Below are 21280 nucleotides of genomic sequence, written 5' to 3'. Positions count from 1 at the left end.
TGGCCCACGGGCCACACTTTGGGCACCCCTGATTTAAGGCACAACTGTGTAAAGAAGTGGATTTTATCTTCTGTTTCTGATCCAAACACATTTTGTGCGATACGGCGCTGGGATATTGTTTGCAATGTGAGGTCTAAGTGCATGTTTTCACTGAAGTCCGGGAGACAGAGGCCCCACCAATTCAAAAACAGTATTTCATGTGCTTAACCTCTAATCCTCCTCCTCCTTAATCAGAAGAGCAAAGCTCCTCTGAGGGACTTCTAATTAATTTCCATTGTTTGGAGTCTTAAACCCCTCATTGCCGCCTTCCTTTGTCCTTGCTACGCTCCACGGTGTTTGCTCTTTTGCTCTAATCCTGGATCCTCGCTCTGGGAGACTGATTCCAAGCCTACAAAGTCCTTCTTTTCTCCTTCACCGGAAAAGCTGTTGAGCAAGATCCGGACAAACGCTGGATTTAGAAGGAAGCCCACGAGGGGTATTAATAAGAAGCTCTGCATTGAGGAGAGGCTGGAGGCTTGTTCTGCTGTGCTGACCCCTCTGTTGTCGTCTGTGGCCAATCAAAGCATCGCTGCACCCTCTTTGTGCTGCAGCAGGAATGAGATCTACATGAGGTGGAAATGAGGCGGCTTTGATAGTCAAAGTCACTCAAAGGGACGGTAAGCCACCCGAAAACCTGCTGCATTCGGGTCAAACAGTGTCACAGAAACTCAGTTGTGCTGATTATGAGTTTGCCTCTGATTGATGGATTTCTCTCCAACATGTTTTTCGCATTAAGCCGTCTTCATTAGTGTCGCCAAACATGCCAGCGGAGACGAATGTGTGCGGGGACATTTCAAAGCTGCTGTCTCTCTGTTTCTTATTAAGCCGGCGTTCTGAAGAACTGGATGACTTTGCTGTTTTCTGTTTTCTTCGAGTCTCGCTGGAGACCCTCGCATCATGTCTGCAGGGTGCCGTAAAAGGCGGAATGAGGAGGGAGTGGCGCACGTCGAGTATAAAAGTTCCACTGAGTTATGATATGTTAAAGGGGGACCTACTATGCAAAATTCACTTTTTGCGTGTTTTTGTACTTACATTTGGGTCTCAGCTGCTTCTACAAACAGACCAAGCGCTTAAAGAAAACACACCCAGACATTGTTTGGCAGCAAGTTAATGTTTTCTGGTGTCTGGCAAATGAGCCGTTTCAAAAACCCCCAGATTATTAAGTCACAGTCGGCGGGCTCTTGTTCGTTACCTAGTCACCCAAGCTGAGCTCCAGCACTTTTGGTCCGCTGATTTTTACTGCTGCATGTGCTGTACAATGGCTGCTGGAAAAGATGAGTTGTTTTGTTGTTGACTTACCATTCTTGTTGATTGTGCAGGAGGCCCCACTTTTGCTTTTCAAAGATGTACGGTTGTATAATAGCGCATCTGCTTGTAGTCATTTTCACATGTGAGTGTAAACATTGAGCTGGGGGGCGTGGCCTGCAGCAGCTTATTTAGGTTTAAAGCCCTAAAACAGCTCATCCTGAATCAATAAAGGAATATTTTTCACCTCTTCTTGTACATATTAAGAAAACACATTGAAAGAGAAAAATTTTAGTCATTGGACGTACAAACTTAGAATACCCCAAATATCGTGCAACTGTAGTGAAGATGGTTCTCTTTTGAGACTCAATATAAACGCACACACCACACTTTTTAGTGGAGCGAAAGACAAAATAACTAAATGAAACATTAAAGTGTCTTTTTGGCATATATCAAGTTTTAAATATTAAGCCAGGATAAGATGTAATCACTGAAACAGTCATGGAGTTCGGACAATGGCGTTGCAATCTTCATCCAGATGTTTTTAGCCATTTGATAGACTGTGTAGTTATTTAGTGCAGAATCACAAAAATGCACATAATACAAAACTCCCGTTTTATGTCTTTTGTGGATACAAAAGCCTGATATTGGACGCTATTTTTTCATTTATTGGAAGAGGACTATTTTCTGTAAAGTATCAATATTGTCGTCGGAGCGCATTTCGTTGCTAAACATGGCAACAAACGTTTGCGTAACGTATGACGTACCTTGGCTCAGCTGTAGCTTTGCCCTGTTCATTGGCGGTGTTTCCGTAGTGTTAAATCTTAATTTTGCTAACAGTTCACTGAGTGAAGCTCATGTCAAGCGCGGTCTTCTCTGGCATTCGGTTAAAACCAAAATTAATCCAACTGTCCAAATGTTTGCTTTCAAAGAAGACAGGCTGGTTGAACTTCTTCTTTATTAGATTTTAACTCGCATCCATTAATGCTGCACTACTGTCATTTCTTGATTTTGATGCTCAGTATCTTTAGTCAAACTCTACTGTTGAGACCAGTATTTTTCAAAAACACTAAATATATTTGCTTTTGGCTAGTGGAATCGCCTTATTTTAAAAGCTTCCTCTTTGTTTTGGTGCTTTTCGCGCATGCGCACGTTCCAGTAACGGCTGCGTGGTGATGTCAGAACACCCTGTAGTTACAAAACGGAGCCGACAGCTTTGTTTTATTTTTCAAAATCGATTTCGGGGACATTTTAAATCAACTCAGAACCGTAGAAACAAAAATCCCGATTCTTATGTGAATCGATTTTTTTTGGCACTCTGCTATTGAAGGGGATCTAAAATCAGTATACAGGACAAATAAATCTACTTGGATCCATCAGATTAGTAGAAAACAAGCAAGGGGAACCAAACCAGAGCCACATAAGAGTGTCAGAAATGGGTCTGCAGGAGCAGAGGTTGCTGAGCAACATGAAGTGGATAAACCTTCAGGGTCACATGCAAGTCAGAAAATATACTGACACAGGATGATATCTCGGCCCCCTTCTGTTTCCATCTGGACACATCATTTAAGTTTCTATGGTTTCATTGTGTTTTAACATTGTTTCATGCACACACCGCATATCAAGCAGTCATGGTTGAGTACAAAAAGCATCAAAAGAAATATTCAAAAACCCAAAATAACTGTTGATGAAGACAACTTTAAGAGATCTGTTGTAACATCTGACTCTTTAGAAGCAAAATACATGGAGATTATGTTGCTAATATCTGCTTTTCATGAGTTTCTGCTTCCTGAAACAGAAATAGATAATTTGCCTTAAACGCATCAGAAAACCTGTGATTGTTCTTTTTAAAAAATTACAATAAAATCACTGAATCAAACATGAGAACGTTCTCCAGAACTCGGCTGGCTCCAAGTTCAGTTTCAACACAGCCAACATCTGCTGCCTCCAAGACATATTATACAGTTAAATCAATCCAGGATGGGAGCTGAGAAACAGAGAGAGAAGACAGAGGAGGGAGGTCTGGATCAGAAAATGTGCAATAAGAGATCCTATTGTGTGGAGCTCCTGTGAAAGAAGAAAAAGCTCCCTGGGTCAAGGATAAACTGTCCCTTAGGATGAAGGTGTCGGTGTTCCTTGAAATGGAAATAAAAAACAGCCAATCCATGAAAATGACCAAATCTACTTTTGTCCAGAAGAACATCTATTCTTCATTTTTTAACGTTTTGTCACAATAAAACCACAAACTTCAGCATATCTTATAGTGATTTTTATCAAACAAACTAACACAATGTATTGCAGGAAAGTTTGACATACATTTGTATTCACCTCCCTTTACTCTAATACTACAGCTAATGAATTAACTGCATAATAAATGAAAATAAGCTTGGTAATATTAATTCATATTATTTGAAGAGCTATTTTGTTTACAGAGATTCCATGATCATGTTTTTATTTCTGTTTTATTTATTGTTTTTGTGTTTTATTTTAGATATTTAACATATTTCTCATTTCCAGTAAAAGTATTGTGTACAAAACTAAGGTTTATTGATCTTTGATAGCGTCAACTTGCACTATTATGCCATTATGTTACTTGGAAATTATCTCTAAATGTTATCATTTATCACTTTTATCATTTATTTCAGTGGCAATTTATATCCAGTGAAATTTGTTATTGTGACTTGAATAGTCATCTAATTAGCATCTAATTTTGTCTCAGTGTAAATCCAACTGTTGTGTAAAGACCTCAGAGGACAAACGGCACCATGCAGATCAGGAAACAAACAGGACAGGGATCAAGTTGCGAAGTTATTTAAAAAATCCAGTATTTTGAAAATATCAAAGAAGGCTGTTCGATCCATGTGAGAATGCAGAGCTTGGTACAACTGCAGACATACCAAGAAATGATAAGAGCCACATGTGGCTCCAGGGCAAGATAGACAAAACTGGTAGAGTCCAAAAGACTCGTCTGCATTGCACTAATTCAGCAGGAATAAACACAAATGCCTGCCACTTTTCAGATTTTACTTTTTTAAGAAAATCATACAATCTTTTTTACACTTTGGAATCAACAAAACTCTTTTTTTTTCCAGCAGCCATTGTACAGCACATACAGCTGTAAGACCAGCCAATCAAACGTCCTGGAACTCCATTTGGGTTGCTAGGAGACAGGTGTAGCTCTGCTGAGGTTGCTAGGTAACGACATGTATGCATTGATTGTGACTTAATGGTCAAGAGGTTTTTGAAACGGCTCTTTTTCCAGACACCAAGAAAACATGATCTTATTACTGAAAAACAGAGTTGGCTGTTTTTAGAAGCAGTAGAGAACCAAATGGAAGTATAAAAACGTGCAAAAAGTGAATTTTACATAACAGGGCCCCTTTTGGAACAATATTGTTTTGGTATAACATACAAAATCTTATTAAAATACACTGAAATTTATGATTATAATCTGAAAAATCTGATAAAAGTAGAGCAGCATACATACTATTGCTAATTAGTGTGTATAATGCAGCAACATAAGCAGTTTGGATATGAATGATTATTTCCTGAAGCTCTGACTGACAGAAAACGGAGCGAGATGTGATGCAGTGCTGACAAGAAAACACCCGGCTTTGCAACAGGAACCTAACAACAAACCCGAATCGCTCACAGAGCCCATTAGCTGTCATGTTTCCTCTGATGGATCATTTACCTTGGGCGGTTTTCAGGACTGCTGAGGCCGTTTTCCAGTTGTGGATGAGAACCGGCTGCTCCCTGTGGCTCAAATCAGAAGAACAAAGTGAAAGCAAAGGAGAACTGATGGCTCCAACTAAAAATAAGATGAAATACTGTAAATGCAATAAAAAGCATGATGCAGCACCATAGTTTTTTCATTCAAAAATGACCCAAAAGCGAGCGAAGCCGTCGCAGTCCCACGGTGGAGTGAGGATTTTTGTGGTTCCTGTGGGCTCCGGGCCGCTCGAGGGCCTCTGACCTCATCTGACGGGCCCCTGTCTGTGATGCCAGCTGCGCGGTGAACATACAGGCTGACTCTGCAGCTCTCACAGGAAACAGCCTGTGATTTATACTACGTGTCCAACCAAAAATACACGCAATGCATTATTTTGGAGCAAACAGTCAGAACATGTAAGTGGAGAACATGTAAAAAAAAAAAAATCTATCTATGCACTGCAAAAACATAAAATATTGATCTAGAATTTTTTTTGTTTTACTTCTGGTTCAAATATCTTAATTCACTTGAAATAAGATAAAACTAACATATGTATATTCTAAGCAAAATATCTGAGCTTTTTTTAACGTCAATAATTCCTTATTATTGACGAAAAAGTAGTAGTTCCACTGGCATATTATTTCACTTATAACAAGATATTGTTCCCATCATACAAGTAAAATAATCTGCTAGTGGAATTTTCCAACCATACCAATGAATTATTAACTTAAAACAAGCTCCTATATCTTGCTGAAAAATTACTTCTAAGTTAATTTTGTCTTGTCTCAAATATACCAAGATATTTGCAATAGAAACTAGACAAAGATACTTGATAAGAGTTTGTGTTTTTGAAGTGCTGGAACCACAGGTTAATGTTACAAAAGAAAAGGGGATCATTGCCTAGGCAAAAAGAGAATTTGTTCAATGGATGGAGGAATCTTTCACCAGAAACTGGTCCCTTCACACAGGCAAAATGGAGATTTGTTCAAACTAAATAGATCAGGAAGATGGATTTCTTTTTACCATCAAGATGCCTGTAAGTGTCGTTTGTGAGCATAAAGTTTCTCAGGTATCTGCTGATGTCTGGATCTTGACACTGAAATAAAACAGCGACAGCCCGTTTTAAAATGAGCCTGCAGTGCATTTGTCGAGACTAAATGACTGGTGCTGGGACTTGGTTTTTCTCACAGCCTGAATACAAATAAAAATGAAAATATGTCAGCTTTAATGAGCTCACTGGCGAGACTCAATGAAAAAGAAGAAAAAACATATAAAACACTTTGCAAAACCTAGATGTGGTTAAGAAATGTTATAAAGTGTGAACTGTTTCCAGTGGCTCATGACTGAGGACACAGACACTTTGGCCTTTATTTAAATTTAAAAAGAATATGTTTAGAAACAACCATTACACTATCAGCCATGTTTCCTGCCTTTCAATGCCATAGGAAGATAAACAGCTTTAAGTACATTTTTATTCTGGCAACACATTTCCATATGTTTCACAAATAGTGTCTACAATGTGTCTGGATGTTTTACTCTTTTTATTGCTTTTACAAATCAAACATAATCAACAAAATTAGTCTTTTCTGACCAAAATTTACAAGAAAAAACCCTTAATTATTATGATAATGTAAAATTGATGTTAAAGTGAAAACTGATTTCTACAAAATAATAACAATAAAAATATATTTTTAAAGGTTTTGTTGGCTCTAGTGGCCTTTATTTTGAAAGTAGTTCAACAGGAAAGAGGGTAATGAGAGAGGGGGAAGACATGGAGCAAATGTCACCAGGCCGGAAATCGAACCTGCGACCACCGCCACAAGGATCAAGGCCTCAATACGTGGGTTGTGCTTTGCCCCTGTGCCACCACAGCACCCAACAATAAAAAAATATATATATTTTACAGGAAATAATTTCCTCAAGTGCTGCTTAACTGTTGCAGCAATGATCTGATAATAATTAAACTTTATCTCATGCTAAGCTGTGCAGACACTCGGTCTACAACAATGAAGATTCCTTCAACTCGGCATGCTGAGTGAAGAAGCTGCCAGGACAGGAGAATCGGATCTGGTTCCTGAAAAATTCAGCTATTTAATAGTTAAAGCACTGAATTTTCAGCTCGAGGTGATCAGGTGGTTCAAAAGTAAAGAAAAAGAAAAAAAAAGTGATGATAGGACAAAACGAAAACCACAAGTTGTATTTTCATTGACCATAAAATTGTGCAAAATTGAAATTACGAAAATGAATTTACATGATGGAAACATACCAATTAAAGACAAGAGGCAGAAGCATGTTTTTAATGACTTATCATATGAACAAGCTCATTTATGTGTGATTTTAATTGGATTTCTTATTTAATGGAAACACCACAATTGCGAAATTGTGGTTTTTCTACATTAGGGGAATATAGTGTAAATGCAGCTAATGCCAGAACTGCAAATTATTCCTTAAAGACTTCAAATACTTTAAAAATAATTTAATATTAGACTAAATTTCAACTTATCTGAAAAATATATATCTATGATTTATAGAAAGACACTGAGAATTCATTTCTAAGAGCAGCTGGATACAGATTCTTTACATCACGCACTTAACAAGAGTTAGAGGATTATGAATAAGTCAAATACAATTTATGATCTTATTTTTGTTCAAAGGATTTTCTCCTGGGTGGTACAAGCAGCTGCATGGCTGATAAATGCTTTACGTCCCTCAGGATATTCTGCTAACTAAAGGAAGAAAAGAGGCACTTGGGATGTTTCTGACAAGAAAGAGAGGCGCGATTATGATGGTGGGAGGTAAGAAGGCGTCCATCACTCAAACTCTCAGTCTGTAACATTGGTTTTAATGGATTTATTAAGTGACTTGAGCTTCTTTTAATCACACGCCCTGATCATTTTATTTATGTCAGGGCTTCACAGAGATCAAATTTGATCTAAACAATATGACTGAATCTCTGTTTTGACAGTGAAGGCTCTTGCAAATGTTTTTGATTTATGTGCAAACATTTGGGAAAATGAGATGGTTCCTATTTTACTGCAAATCATCACTGTTTCTCATCTTACAGTGGCTTGTAAAAATGTCTTGCTGAGGTCTAATCATGAGGAAATGAAGAAGCTTTTGTGGAACATCAAGTCCAAACTTTTAAAATATGTCAGCTTCAACACACTCCTGTTCTGAATACTGTGTGTTTATTAAGGTCAGTGGTGTGGGATTCATAGTGTTCGACTATATATGGAGAAGGTTTGTGAGTTTTTGTTATAACGTCACCTTCTCATTTAAATTTTTCATATTGAAAGATTGGCCTCAGAGTAGTACAGTACTTAGCACTGGTACCTTGCAAAAAATGGTTCTTAGTTCATATCCTTGCCTGTTTCTTTCTGCATTGAGTTTGGGTTAATTGGCTACTCTAAACTGCTCTTAGGCATGAGTTTGTGTGCTTAGTTATTTGTCCTGTGCGCCTCTTGACCTGTGATAAACTGGTGACCTCTTTAGGCTGCAGCCTTCCTCATGCCAAATGACAAAGATGCAAAAAAGATGGATATTAAAAGATCAACTAATTGTCTGGGAACTGAATTTTAAGTCTGTCTGAGAAACTAATTACTCAGAAACTTAACTGAGAAGGTAAATCATCAGTCTAACTTACTTCCAGTTTCAAGCATTCAGCATCCAGAGGGGAGTGAAGTGTCCATATAGCATTGTGCTTAATTAAGTAATTTTATCAATGGCGCATATCTGACATTTTTTTCAGATGCTATAGTAACTTTTTCAAGGAAGCGACTAGCAACAAATATTTTCATACCCGAACATGAGGATGTGACGAAGTTGTAGCGAGCTGCATTGCTGAAACCAAAAGAAAATTTCAACAACTTAGGCAACAATCCACCTAAATAGGAGACGAGTTTAGGCAAAATATTCTATAACTAAACAAGTTTACATAAAAATGTCAAAAGTCACACAGAAACATAAAGACAGAGCCCTAATTAAACAGATTGTAAGCAAAAAAAAAACAAAAAAAAAAAAAAACAAGTGGATTTGGAGGTTAGTTTCACTTTAATAAAGAAGAAAATTAACAGAAAACAAAGCCCTATACAGAAAGTAAAGCAGGTCAATAATTAAAAACTTGACCCATGTTTAACTTCTTCAGCACATTTCACAATGTGGGACCCAGACGTTTCTGCCTTCCTACCGACAACGTCCACAAATATGGCACTGGATTGTTAAAGGGGAAAATCCAAAATTAGGAGTCTGTATTTTTTTGGTGCCAAAATGTTCTCTCAGCTTTCAGAGAGATTTTAATGCGTTTCATGTGGTTCTGGTACAAACAGGTCATTGTTTATATCTAAGATGTCAGTACGCCTCTGCACTAATGTCAGCAAGACGAACTCCTCTGTGTTTACGGACTCGACGGTAAAACAGGTTCTGATCCTGCAGCTCGTTAAAACAAAAAAAAAGCCTGATCTGTCTTCATTTTTAATAAACACAATCAGTCAGTGTTTCTTCTCTGTTTATTCTACGCTGGGTTTGATTGTTGTCCAATCAAAACATTGCAATACTCACCATTCTGCGTCTACTGCCCAGTCTTTCTGCTACTCGGCTTTGGACTGGTTTTCTGTATAAACAGTTATCTGATGTGTAAAGATAAACACTTCATATCATGTACACCTCTGTAGGGGAATGCAAATGAAAACAAGAGGAGACATCCAAGAAGAGTGGCTATGTGGGCCTGTAGCATCTAGATGGAAGTGCATCTAATTTGTCTCCGCTCACCAGTCGCTCAGGGGAAATTCTTAATGTACGGTTTCATGTTTTTGTGGCCGTGGTTGGAGATGGAGCAGCGTGGGCTTTCTGCCAATCTGCTGTGTCACATGACGGTCCTAAATCATAACTGCCGTGAGGTTTCATGCTACGGTGCGGTGCAGGCCTTTTTGGGAGAAGGATGGATTTGATTCGGCTTGTGTTTGGCGCTGCTGCTGATGCTCGTGTGGTTGTTGGTGGCCCGGCGGTCAGACGTTACGGTTCTCAAGCGTAGGACCGATGAACATAGAGAAACAGCTGCGTCATCACATGTTCAGAAGACTTCACAGTCCTTTAGAGGAAACACCAACATCTCCTACTGCAAAGTTTGTATTTTTGAAATTCATTTTAGTAACAGAAAGAGTGTAGCATCATCAGCTGTCAATGATAATTCAAAACATTTCTTTGAAGAATGTGTTGAACGCACCGTAAAAGCTATGAAGAAAAATAAAACAGAAGCATCAAGCTACAGTTTTCCCTCACATAAACAAAGAAAGGTTCCATTTAGATTGACTTTAGGACTTACTAAACGAATTTATCAAAATACCAGTTTCACGTTGTAAAAACTAAAGTTGCAACAGCAACCAGTTTTGGGTTTTGAGGTGCATTTTTACAATAAAACAATCTTAAAGGGGCTCTATTATGCAAAATTTACATTCACTACTGCTTATAAACACCCCCCTGACATCTTTTGGTAATCAGCAGACGCTACACCTCACCTAGCAATGCCAGTGAAGAACAGTCTGTTACCTAGCAACCCGAGTAGAGCTCCAGCATGTTTGGTCAGCTGGTTTTACTGCTTGATGCGCTGTACAGTGTCTACTAGACATTTGCAGCAACAAGGCACTTTGAATTGCCTTGTTGCTGAAAATGTGCTATATAAATAAAATTACCTTACCTTATCTTAGAAAAGAAAAGTGATTTGTTGTTAACTATCCAGAAATCACTTGAAGGATTCTTGTTGGTTGTGCAGGAGGCTCCACTTCTGCTTTTCAAGGATGCACAGTTCTATAATTGTGCATTTATTTGCAGGCATTTTAATGTGCCAGTGTAAATGTTGAGTTGGAGGTGTGGCCAGCAGCAGCTTATTTGGATTTAAAACAGCTCATTCTGAAAGGAGCTCAAAATAGGCAGCCTAAAATATAATTATCTAAGAATGATTTTGTGCAAAAAAATGTAATGAAAATGTTTTGTATTGCACATAAACTCCTGTTTAATCTTTAACTTTAATAACAGGAAAGAGAGAATGCTTTATTATTTCTACCATTACATCATCCAATTCACCCAAGTTTGTTTTTTTTGGGCTAAATAAAAGCCCTTTTATGAACTTTAACCTGGACTTTAACCTGTGATCTGCTGTCCTTTCACTGCTCGGTTCATCACAACTGTGCATGTCTAGAAATGTAAAAATAATCTTCAAGTTGGCTTCCTAAGTAGCTTTGTTTTACCACAACAAAGTTTCTTCATCTTCATGTTTCTGGCCTCAAATGTTGATCTTTCCAGCTCTGGTTTTAAAATAAAGCGCCCATCTATGCCGATGATGTTATTTTTTGTGCCAAAAACAAGCAGTTACACAAAGAGCATTTCCAGCTCATGTCTCCATTAGTCTCTTCTGACTTTTGGTGACGATAATGCTACTAAGTCCTGCTTTAGTGTGGCTTAATTTACAGTAAGTCAGCCCCCACCAACACAGCCCATCTTCTCTTTCTTCCTCTTTTTTTTATTTATATATTTGCCAATCTACCACAAGCCAGTCCAAAGAGCATCTGGTTCCTTTTGGGCTTGTGGTCACAACACTGAGAATGCCACATCAAAGCTTTTTTTTTTTTAATACAGCCAACAGAGAGAAGAAGAGAGCAAAGAGGGAGGAAGAAGAAGAGAGAAAATCTGGGACAAATTCTGTTTCACACACAAGAACCACACATCTGTCCGTCCACATGGTAAACTGCAGCACACATCAATAGAAATGCTTTAAGAATCCATCAATCTTCATGCTCCGACCGCCTCCCTCATACAGATAGTCTGGCTCCCACGCTCATCTCTTTCTACGCTTTAGGGGATGTTCCAAGAAGTCTAAAACCTCTGGAAGTTTATTGTCAGTTTCTATTATATTAGTGAAACATCATTTTTATGAGATTATGTCAATAGAACTGTGTTTGCCAGATTTAACCACAGTCTTCTTTGAGTATGTGTGCTTAGAAATCCCTGCACAAACATGTCTGCTCATGAAAAACATCAGCCCTGATCAAAACAACCCTTCCTGACTTCAGGGTTGGACCCTCAAAACTGTCTTTAGATCAAATGTAGAGAGTTGCTACCTTTGGAAACACGACCTTGGAGCAACATCCTCTGTCAATCAGTGGTACCTAAACACAAACATGTGTTCATGCCAACTCCTGCAGCTTTTAGACAGCTGAGATCTAAAGGAACAGATTGCACTTTGTTCAGACAGGTTTGAACAACTAATGCAAAGGTAATAAGATGCTATCAAATTACACTTTGATCTGTAGTTGGAGCATCAAACGTCGTAAGAGGTATCACTAAGATGGTCCAGGAGTGTTGTTGGTTCATATGTCCTCATACTGACATAAATCATTTAAGAAGAGGTAGTGGCTGATTATAAACCCCAGAAAGGTTAAGGAAACCAACCTAACATATATTTGTGTGAACTTAGTAGCTTTAAAGTGTAGAGAGTTAAAAATCACTGGTTTCCATTACAAATGTGAGCAAATCTTTGTACACATTCTGCTAATGTTTTTTTTAAAAAAAACACACACAATTTTGCAATCGTGGTGTTTCAACTAAATAGAACTCTTCACACTCTTCCGTCATGCACACATTCACCTACTGGTGGTGGCAGCTACTGGACAGTGGCCACAGCTGCCCTGGGGCACACTGAGGCTGCCATGCAATGCAAAGTGGTTGAAGAGAGTCAGGACCAAGGACACAACGACAGAGGCAGACGGGACTTTGGATGTTTTTGTACTTCCATTTGGGTCGCAACTGCTTAAAAACACCACCCTAGCAAACAACAGTCTGTTACCTAGCAACCCAAGCTGAGCTCCAGCATGTTTGGTCAGCTGGTTTTATTGGTGTATGTGCTGTACAATGGCTGCTGGGAAAAACAAGTGATTTGTTGTTGACTATCCCACAACCCACTGACTGGGATGGATAAATTCCTGCCATCGCCCCTTTTCATTGTTATTTTCCATTATTACGTCAACCCAATGTGATATGTTCTTTGTTTTTATTATGTAAAGCACTTTGAATTGGTTTGTTGCTGAAATGTACTATACAAATAAACTTCTATAAGCTGCTTCCATTTCAGAGGTGTAGTAAAGGGTCAGTTCACTTTTTTTCCCCATTATTATTTTGGCATCTGAAATGTTATGATCTAATTCTCTTGTGTGCGTGAATGTTTGAAATGTATGCAACCATCTGAACAGCTTCAGCCAATCCGCAAATGAGTTTCATAAAATAAGAGCTTAGTTGTTTTTGCAGATGGATATTTAATTTCTATCCTATTTTTGGCTTTGAAATGAATGGAAACAGTTACAAGAGTAAAAATACAGTTTTATAACAAAGGACCAACAAGGTCAGACCAAAACCCTCCTTGTCCTTTTTTGCTATGTAGATGTTTTCAGTACAAATACATGTAAAGTATTATGTTTAATTGGTCTACTAAACTTGAAAAGACGGGTCTTGACATAAAATATAAAGTACACAGTCAGAACGTCAATGACTGCCTTTATGGATATTCTTTTAGCCCTTTAACAACATGTCTGAATAAAGAGCAGCTCTTTGTCTCCCCAGAACAATTCAATATTTCCAGCCTCAGACAAAGAGTTTCTTTTTAAACACCCAAATTCCTAGTTTTAAAAGTTTTTAAAGAAGAGATTTCTTTTCCAGGCTTCGAGTCAGATGAAAGCTGTCGACAGAAAAAACATCAAAACTATGCCAGTGGTTTGTTTCATGTGGACGAACTGAGGCAGTTTAAGGATCTTTTTTTGGTTTTCCTCTTAAAGATCAAAGCGTTCGGGATGATCTGTTTTACTGGGGGCCCTTCTGTCTCCACAACAACAAGATCACAGACAGGAAGCCTTTTCTTCCTTCACGGGGCCCTTGTCATCAACAATGAAGCCACTCAGCAGTGTCTGACTCTCCCATAAGTCACAGCACATGTGTATACGTGATTGTTTGCATTGAAGGGAAATTTGACACTACAGAGAACTAAACATTTTAATTTGCATGCCATGTATTTATGCTATGTACAGGGTCATGAATGTAGCATAAAAGTCTATGTACCCACAGGTGTTTGTGCGATGTGAGGAAGTGTTGAGCCGTCGGTGACCCACCAGACATATTTAAACACGGTTTTCCTGCTTTTCTGAAGCCTTCGTTATAATCCCAGCAATTCATTTGGAGCTGTCACATGCCTCAAAGAAGAGAAAAGGGATAATTATGCTATAAAAGTCCAGGAATGTTAAAAAAAACAATGGTTCTACTTATCTATGAACAGAAAGCAACAAAAAAAAACTATTTTGCTTTGTAGGCTCAGCAGAGAGAGATGCCATAAAAATAATAAATCTGTTTTTATCAGTTCATCTAAGTCTAGCAAACTTTTCCATTGGTGTAGGATGTAAAAAAAATACTTTAATATAGCAATATAGAATAAATAATTACATACAGGAGGACTATTTGTCCTCTTATTGCCACCTACTGGCTGGAATCAGCATATCTGCATCTTGTTAGGAGAGATAAAAGTTCTTCCCTTCAGTTGGACTAAATGAAATAATAATAATAATAAAAATAAATATTCAGTTTAGCCCTGTTAATATATCTTTCACTATTTTTCCCCATTAATAATGGGACTTCCATCACAGTGGATTAATTTAGGCACTTTTTTGGGGGAGGAAAAAATAGAAACAAGATGGAAGAAAATAAAGTACCACTGTCAAACCAGTAGGTGGAGATAACAATTTCATTAGGACACCTGAAATTAAAGAGGCAAATTTTATTTTGCTAAACTTAAATTAACTAAAGTCCTCTGATGTCACTGGCTACCCATAATCCACTGTGGGACATTATGGTGGTTGTGAAAGCCAAACAAAGGTTTCCAATACACAGGTCAGAAGTAACATAGTACGGTGAGTGAATGGTAAGAGTTCATTAACTCATGGTCAAATGTTACCATGGAAACAGACCCATGCCATCACAGAACCTCCACCATGCCGAACAGTGAGGAATAGGGGTGTTTCCACACACCGAACCAAAGTAAATGCAGAACATTATCCTGCATTTATTCTTCAGCAGTGGAGCAGAAAAGTTCAACAAAGTCGGGTCAGATTATTTTTTAAAAAACATTTATACAACCTCTACGTGGGGGGAGCCCGCTTTAACCACTGCGCCATGCATTGCGTCTATTCTGGTAGCCTTTGCCCTTAATGGTGCCTTCACACCAAGCACATTTCATGCATCAGGCACGTCTGTTTTACAATCAAAGTCTACGTGGAGGCTTGTTGAGGACCCATCGCGATGCGTTTGGAGCGTTTTACACGTCAAATGTGTCCAACAAACAGGCCGGCAACGGAAAACAACAGCTAGAGCTATTTTGACATGTCCGACACCCTCAACGCGCCTCCACATAGACTTTGAATATAAACCAAAATGCGTTTGGTGTGAATACACCACAAGATAAGGACAAGTATAGTTAAGAAACGCCTTTCTGTCTTACTTCAACGACACATTCACTTGTCTTGAAGAATGGCCTTTGTTTATATCTGGAGACAAACCAGCACTCAATCTCCCCGTTACAGAAACACCTCAGCTACTGAAATCAAGACCTTCTAACCTAGGGGAGGGCAGTCCTGGTCCTCGAGGGCCGGTGTCCTGCAACTCTTAGACGTTTCCCTGGCCCAACACACTTGAATCCAATAGTTGAATCACCTCCTAAGTGCAGTCAGGTTCTCCAGAGTCCTGCTAATGACCTCATTATTTGACTCAGGTGTGTTGAAGTAGAGGTGCATCTGAAAGTTGCAGGAAGCCGGCCCTCGAGGCCTGGAGTTGCCCGCCCCTGTTCTGACCCCAACCACCTTGCAGCCAGATTCAGCAGTGTGAGTTAAGATCATTTTGTACCTTCTAAATGGGTTCTGAATCATCTCGGATGTTTGTTCTACTAATACAACCACAGGAATGTGAGTTTACACGATGGAAGCGTGCAATTTTTATAAAAAGAAAAGACAAAAAAATTTAATTTAAGAAATCCCTCATGGTTGAACTCTAGACCATCACAGTATGTTCCTGGAACTAGATCAGCGTCACGACAAAGCAGGTTCAACAATAATTCAATACGAAACTTTATGAGAAGTCGTTTTAATCATCTTCTTCAAAGTTTCCAAAACTCTAACTTCGTTTTCTTGGAGCTTGAGCGCAATATGTAAACCATCACCCAGCCTCTCCTTAAACCCAGTTCTTGATGAGAACATTGTGTCTGTGTGTGCGTGTCACAGGCTTTTTGTCATCATCAGATTGTTTCAAGATGAGGGCGAACAATAAGATTTGGATGCCCACAGGCATTTACAGTCCACAGAGGAATGTGGAATCTGTGTCTTATTAAAAATCTGTTATAATCTTGTGAGTGAAAGATGGAATGAGGCTGTGAAAGCCGAGTGGATCAGCTGCAGCATATTAGGACATAAAGCCCGACAGATCTCGCTCTTCTTGTTTAAAGAAGTCGATGCCGTGACGTCTCGGTCACCAGATTTATTTCTCCATCTTGTTTGCATAACATCAAGAGCTGAGGGAAGTGGAAAGATAATCCACTTTTCTATGAGTTGCTGTGGGGTATATGGTGCTTTATATTATAGTGAATGTAGATGATTTGAGTTCTTGTGCTTATTGAGGACATAAACACAACCCCTGATGTGATCTGTATGTGTAAGTAATAATAATGGACTCTTTGATGGTTTTACTCTGTTTTCGAACAAGTTGGATTAGCTTTACCCATGTTTAGACAAACAGTAAATTTATTTGAAGCTTTAAAATTGTGTAAAATGGTCAAATATGCTTTGTAGATGACCAATAGGCATTAAACTGGAGTCAAAGACGGCAAAATATTACAATGAGCAAAATGTACCTGAAATAATAAACTGTTTATCTGATGCATGTGAACTTAATGTTTTTAAACTAACAATTTTCTGCTACTAGTTCAAGATATACGTTTTGAAATTTTCTTCCCCCAAAAGTTATGACTTGCTGAAGGCATATTGTCAGAAAGAGAAGCTTCTTAAAGAGACAGATACCACTTTCAAAACATTAAATTACTAAGTCCAATTTCTTTTAAGTCTTGTTTTACAGCATTTTTGTAACAACTGAAGGTAAGACAGTTACTTGATTTTGCTATAAACTGGAACTATATGCCTAAAAAATACATAACAAATCCTCTTTAAAAGTTCCAGCAAACTCTGTTTAGTATTACTAAACAAAGCTTGCTTAATACGCCCCTTAAAGCCTTAAGGGGCGTATTAAGCAATCCCAACAGCGCATTTATTAATCAATAAATTAATACATTTATTGATTTATTGATCAGAGCACAGTCCTCTGATCGTGTTTGCATTTCCACTTTTTTATGACCCATGACCGCAGCTCGGTGAACGGTAAAAGATGTTCCCTCAAACCAATCGTATGGTCTCGCCAGAAAATTGAGCTTACTGTCCGTTTAGTGAACGTATTGCTAATTTGCACCATTATACAGTGCATACTCGTAAAACCAGCTGGGTTGCAAGGAAACGGCCTGGGCTTCCCCGAGGTTGCTAGGTAAAGGCCTGGGCTTCCCCGAGGTTGCTAGGTAACGGCCTGGGCTTCCCTGAGGTTGCTAGGTAACAGCCTGGGCTTCCCCGAGGTTGCTAGGTGAGGGCCAGTGACTGCGGATTTGTGACGTTACATTCTAAAGTTTTTTGAAACCATTTCTTTTCCAAAACATTAACATATTGTCAAAAAATATGCCTGAGTGTTTTGTTAAGTGCTTGAAATGTTTTTAGGAATATTAGAGACCCAAATGGAAAGATAAAAATGTTTCATTTAGCCTTTAACCTTTTATTCTTGTCTTTCTCCTCTGCTTCTTCTACACTATGAATCTACATCATATTCTTCTCCTTTTAGGCCAACTGATTACACTGATTACATTTTGCCAACCTGTACAGGATGTTGATGAGACATTAGGTAGGAAATGTAGGTTTAACAAAAAAAGTAACTTGAATATTTGGAAACCAACAAGGGCAACACAACAAGACGCAAAGAAAAACCCTTAAAGTATGACTGGGAGGACTGCTTGAAGAGTTGAAACAGGTGGACTGATTAAGAATATAAAGTAGATAGTAAAATGGAACAAGTAGAAAATTAGAAACTGTGGCTACAGATTTGTAGGGTAATTAGCTCACAATCTCTGAGTCTGCCAGAGTAGAAACTGCTTTCCTGCTCTAATCACCCCCAGGGAGTTATGCTCCAGCCTTTTGCAGATTAGATTAGATAAATGCTCCCTTTCAAAAATGGTTTGCAAACATTTAGAATAGATGTGTCAAACTCAAGGCCCAGGGGCCAAATCTGGCCCACCGTAGCTTATTATGTGGCCCTCTAGACTCCAAATTACATAAATAACTTCCTCCAGTTTTTCACAAATCTGCAAAATTCACACTAAATCAAACAGATCCCCACGTTTTTTTCTGATTTGACTGCAAATTTTTCTCAAAATTGATCAAAAACTTTGGGTTTTAGTCAGTGTTGCCTCAGCTTTAGTTGATGTCAAGTTGTAGTCCGTTATCAATATGGCAAGTAAAAAAAGTAACTTTTAACATCATAAATTAGCACCAATAATGTAAAAATTCCTTTAAAAAATTAGCATAATAAAATCTGTAATTTTCAATGCAAAAAAAACACTGAAACAATCACAAAATCATGGAGAGACTGATCACTTTGGAGAGATGTTAAATGTTATTTATTTTAAGAAATACTTTTGAAATATTAATAAATAGCTGTTTGTTTCAGCATTTTATAAATACAATAGGTTTTATCAATACATTCTGGCACAACTGGCCCTTTAAAAACACTAAGATTTTTGATATGACCCAAAATGAAAATAAGTTTGACACCCCTGATGTAAAACCTCAAGGTACAGAGTTTATTGGATGTTTAAAAAAAAAAAAAAAAAAAACACATTTTAAAATAAAATCAAAGCATAAGTGACTTAAAGAGGTCTGTGTTTTTCACAATCTGAGCATGCCCAGATGTGATTTTGTCATTGCCACCCTCTAAATGAGGAGGGACCAGATGTCACTTTAAAAAAACAAGCGTTTTGGAGGCTTTTAACTTTATTAATGACCAGACAAAAGTGGTGTGTGACTTTTTGAGCCATTAGAAACATGCAGAGGATTTGTCACGAATCCTCTGGATCTCGTCTGTTCCTCTTCTTTTCCACGCTCGCTTCTAGTTGTTTCAAACACTTCATTACTGATGAGATGTGAGGCAATGAATTTTCAAACACATCAGTGACATTTCTTGGCCGGGTCGGTTCGTCTCGGCTCACCAGCATGTTGGAAACAGATGGGAGGAGAAATGCAGGACAATATCTAAACCATCACCAACGCTTCTCTTGTGGCTTGCCTTGAAAAATAAAATAAAATAAAAAACCTACAAAAAAGGAGAAATTCTGCTGCAAATATATGTCTCTTTTTTTAAGTGAAATTTTTCCAGATTTTTCCCCCTTTAATTGTTTGATTTCAATTTTGTCAGTCTATTGACATAATTTCTAAATATTAAATCAGGTGTTATCATTTACATTTTTTTATTAAAATAATTTTATGAACAGCTACTTTTTGCTGTTAAGTAAAAATATTTTTGAAATAGTGCTGCTTTTACTGGAGAAAAGTTTTTCCTGGATTAATATTTAATTTGAAGGCTATAAAAGGCTTCTGGACAAAAAAAAATATGATTTTTAACGACATAAAATTTGAGGGCATGTGGGATGGGTCAAGGGTCTACTGTAGGGAGGGCAGTTGCCCCCTTTGCCCACCCCTGTGGATCCGCCTCTGAAAGTTAGAAACTTTCTAGTCTGTACAAATATGTACTCATCATATTCTGAATTTCTTGTTTTCCGTTTTTGTAACAATAAATATCCCCCGTTTTTTTTTTTTTTTTACTGGGAAAGTTTCATAAAAACATGTTTTTATTTGGATTTACCTCATGAAGGTTATTTAGCGCAGAGTTCTTCAAAGTAGGGGCCACCAGGGGGCGCTAAGGCTGCCTGAAGATGGGGGAAAAAAAAGCAAAAATAAAAAAATGAATAATACTTTTTTTAACCAAAATTTTAATATTTTTTTAATCATAAAATTTAATCTGTTTTCAATCATTGTAGAGTAAAATGACTTATTGAACTGTTATTTGTCATGCTCATATTTCTGATTCATCTAGCTGTTTTGCTCCTAGAAAAGGATGGACAACTAAAATCAGAAAATATGAGGCAGGATTTATGCTAAACCAATGTAATAATTACTGAATAGAGACTAAAGGTTGGTGCTTCTTCACATATTTTGTAGCATTGGCTGTGAGTTTGCTTAAGGAATCCTTGCCCAAAAGCTAATGCCCCTTTTCCATATCTTTTCCAACATATGGAAACATTTGGGAACCTCTAATTTAGTGAAGTACAAATTGACAATTGACTGAAAACTTCTGGAAACTGCTTGTCCAGAGGATGACAGGGTGACAAAAAAAACAACAAAAAAGCAAAAGCTAATAGTTTCTCTATTGATTGTTATTTTTTGGGGTTTACTGATACTTTTTAGGCACAAGTGTGTTTGCAGGTGCTGTGATTTTGTTTTTGAGAACCAAATCAGATATAGAGCAACAGAGCAATTTGTATGAGCTACACAGACAAACTTTCAGCATTCTTCCTTTCAGAGTCAGACCGCCCAATAGGACCCACACCCTCCTACTTCTTCCCCAGCAGCTCGCCTCCCCCCTTCTGTCTCTGGTTACAGTCACCGGGCTCCAAAAGAAAATGTCACAGAAAAGGAACTTGGACTTCAAAGAGCGACCAATCTGAAGTGGTCCGAGTTAATCGTGTGCATCTGTTTCTCAAAGCTCAGAGACTTCTGACCTGCAGGAGGGCTTAGGCAACAAGCTCCAAACACAAACCGGGAGACTCCTGAAATTATTACCACTTGGTGGCCAAGAGAAAGGAGCTCACTGGTGGAAGCTGTTGATCAAGCCACATGGGAGGAGGAACTCATGTGAAGGGTCTGAGATTTCAGTTTAAGAGGCTGTTTTAAATTTGTTGTCTTGACCTCAATGTTGCGCTGAGGTTACCTCCAATGGGTAACCCAAATCAGTTCAAGATAAATGAAACACTTGGCAACGTTTTTGTACTTTCACTTGGGTCTCAACTGCTTCTAAAAACAGCCCAAGCTCTTTAAAAAGAAACACCCAGAAGTTTTTTCG

The 21280-nt window shown here is 38.2% G+C and overlaps 1 long non-coding RNA gene across 1 annotated transcript; it reads right to left on the bottom strand.

Moving 5' to 3' along the window:
- Positions 1-18942: 18942 nt before the first annotated feature.
- On the bottom strand, positions 18943-20085 carry LOC106960012 (uncharacterized). Its single transcript, XR_001427480.1, has 2 exons — positions 20024-20085; positions 18943-19447 (listed from the first exon to the last, which is right to left on the bottom strand). It is a non-coding gene; the product is annotated as an uncharacterized LOC106960012 (long non-coding RNA).
- Between the last annotated feature and the right edge of the window lie 1195 nt (positions 20086-21280).

The sequence above is a fragment of the Poecilia latipinna genome, unplaced genomic scaffold (assembly GCF_001443285.1).
Source record: "Poecilia latipinna isolate Pla-1442-1.1 unplaced genomic scaffold, P_latipinna-1.0 Scaffold1146, whole genome shotgun sequence".
Taxonomy (NCBI): Eukaryota; Metazoa; Chordata; class Actinopteri; order Cyprinodontiformes; family Poeciliidae; genus Poecilia; species Poecilia latipinna.
This window is presented reverse-complemented; position numbering and strand designations above follow the sequence as displayed.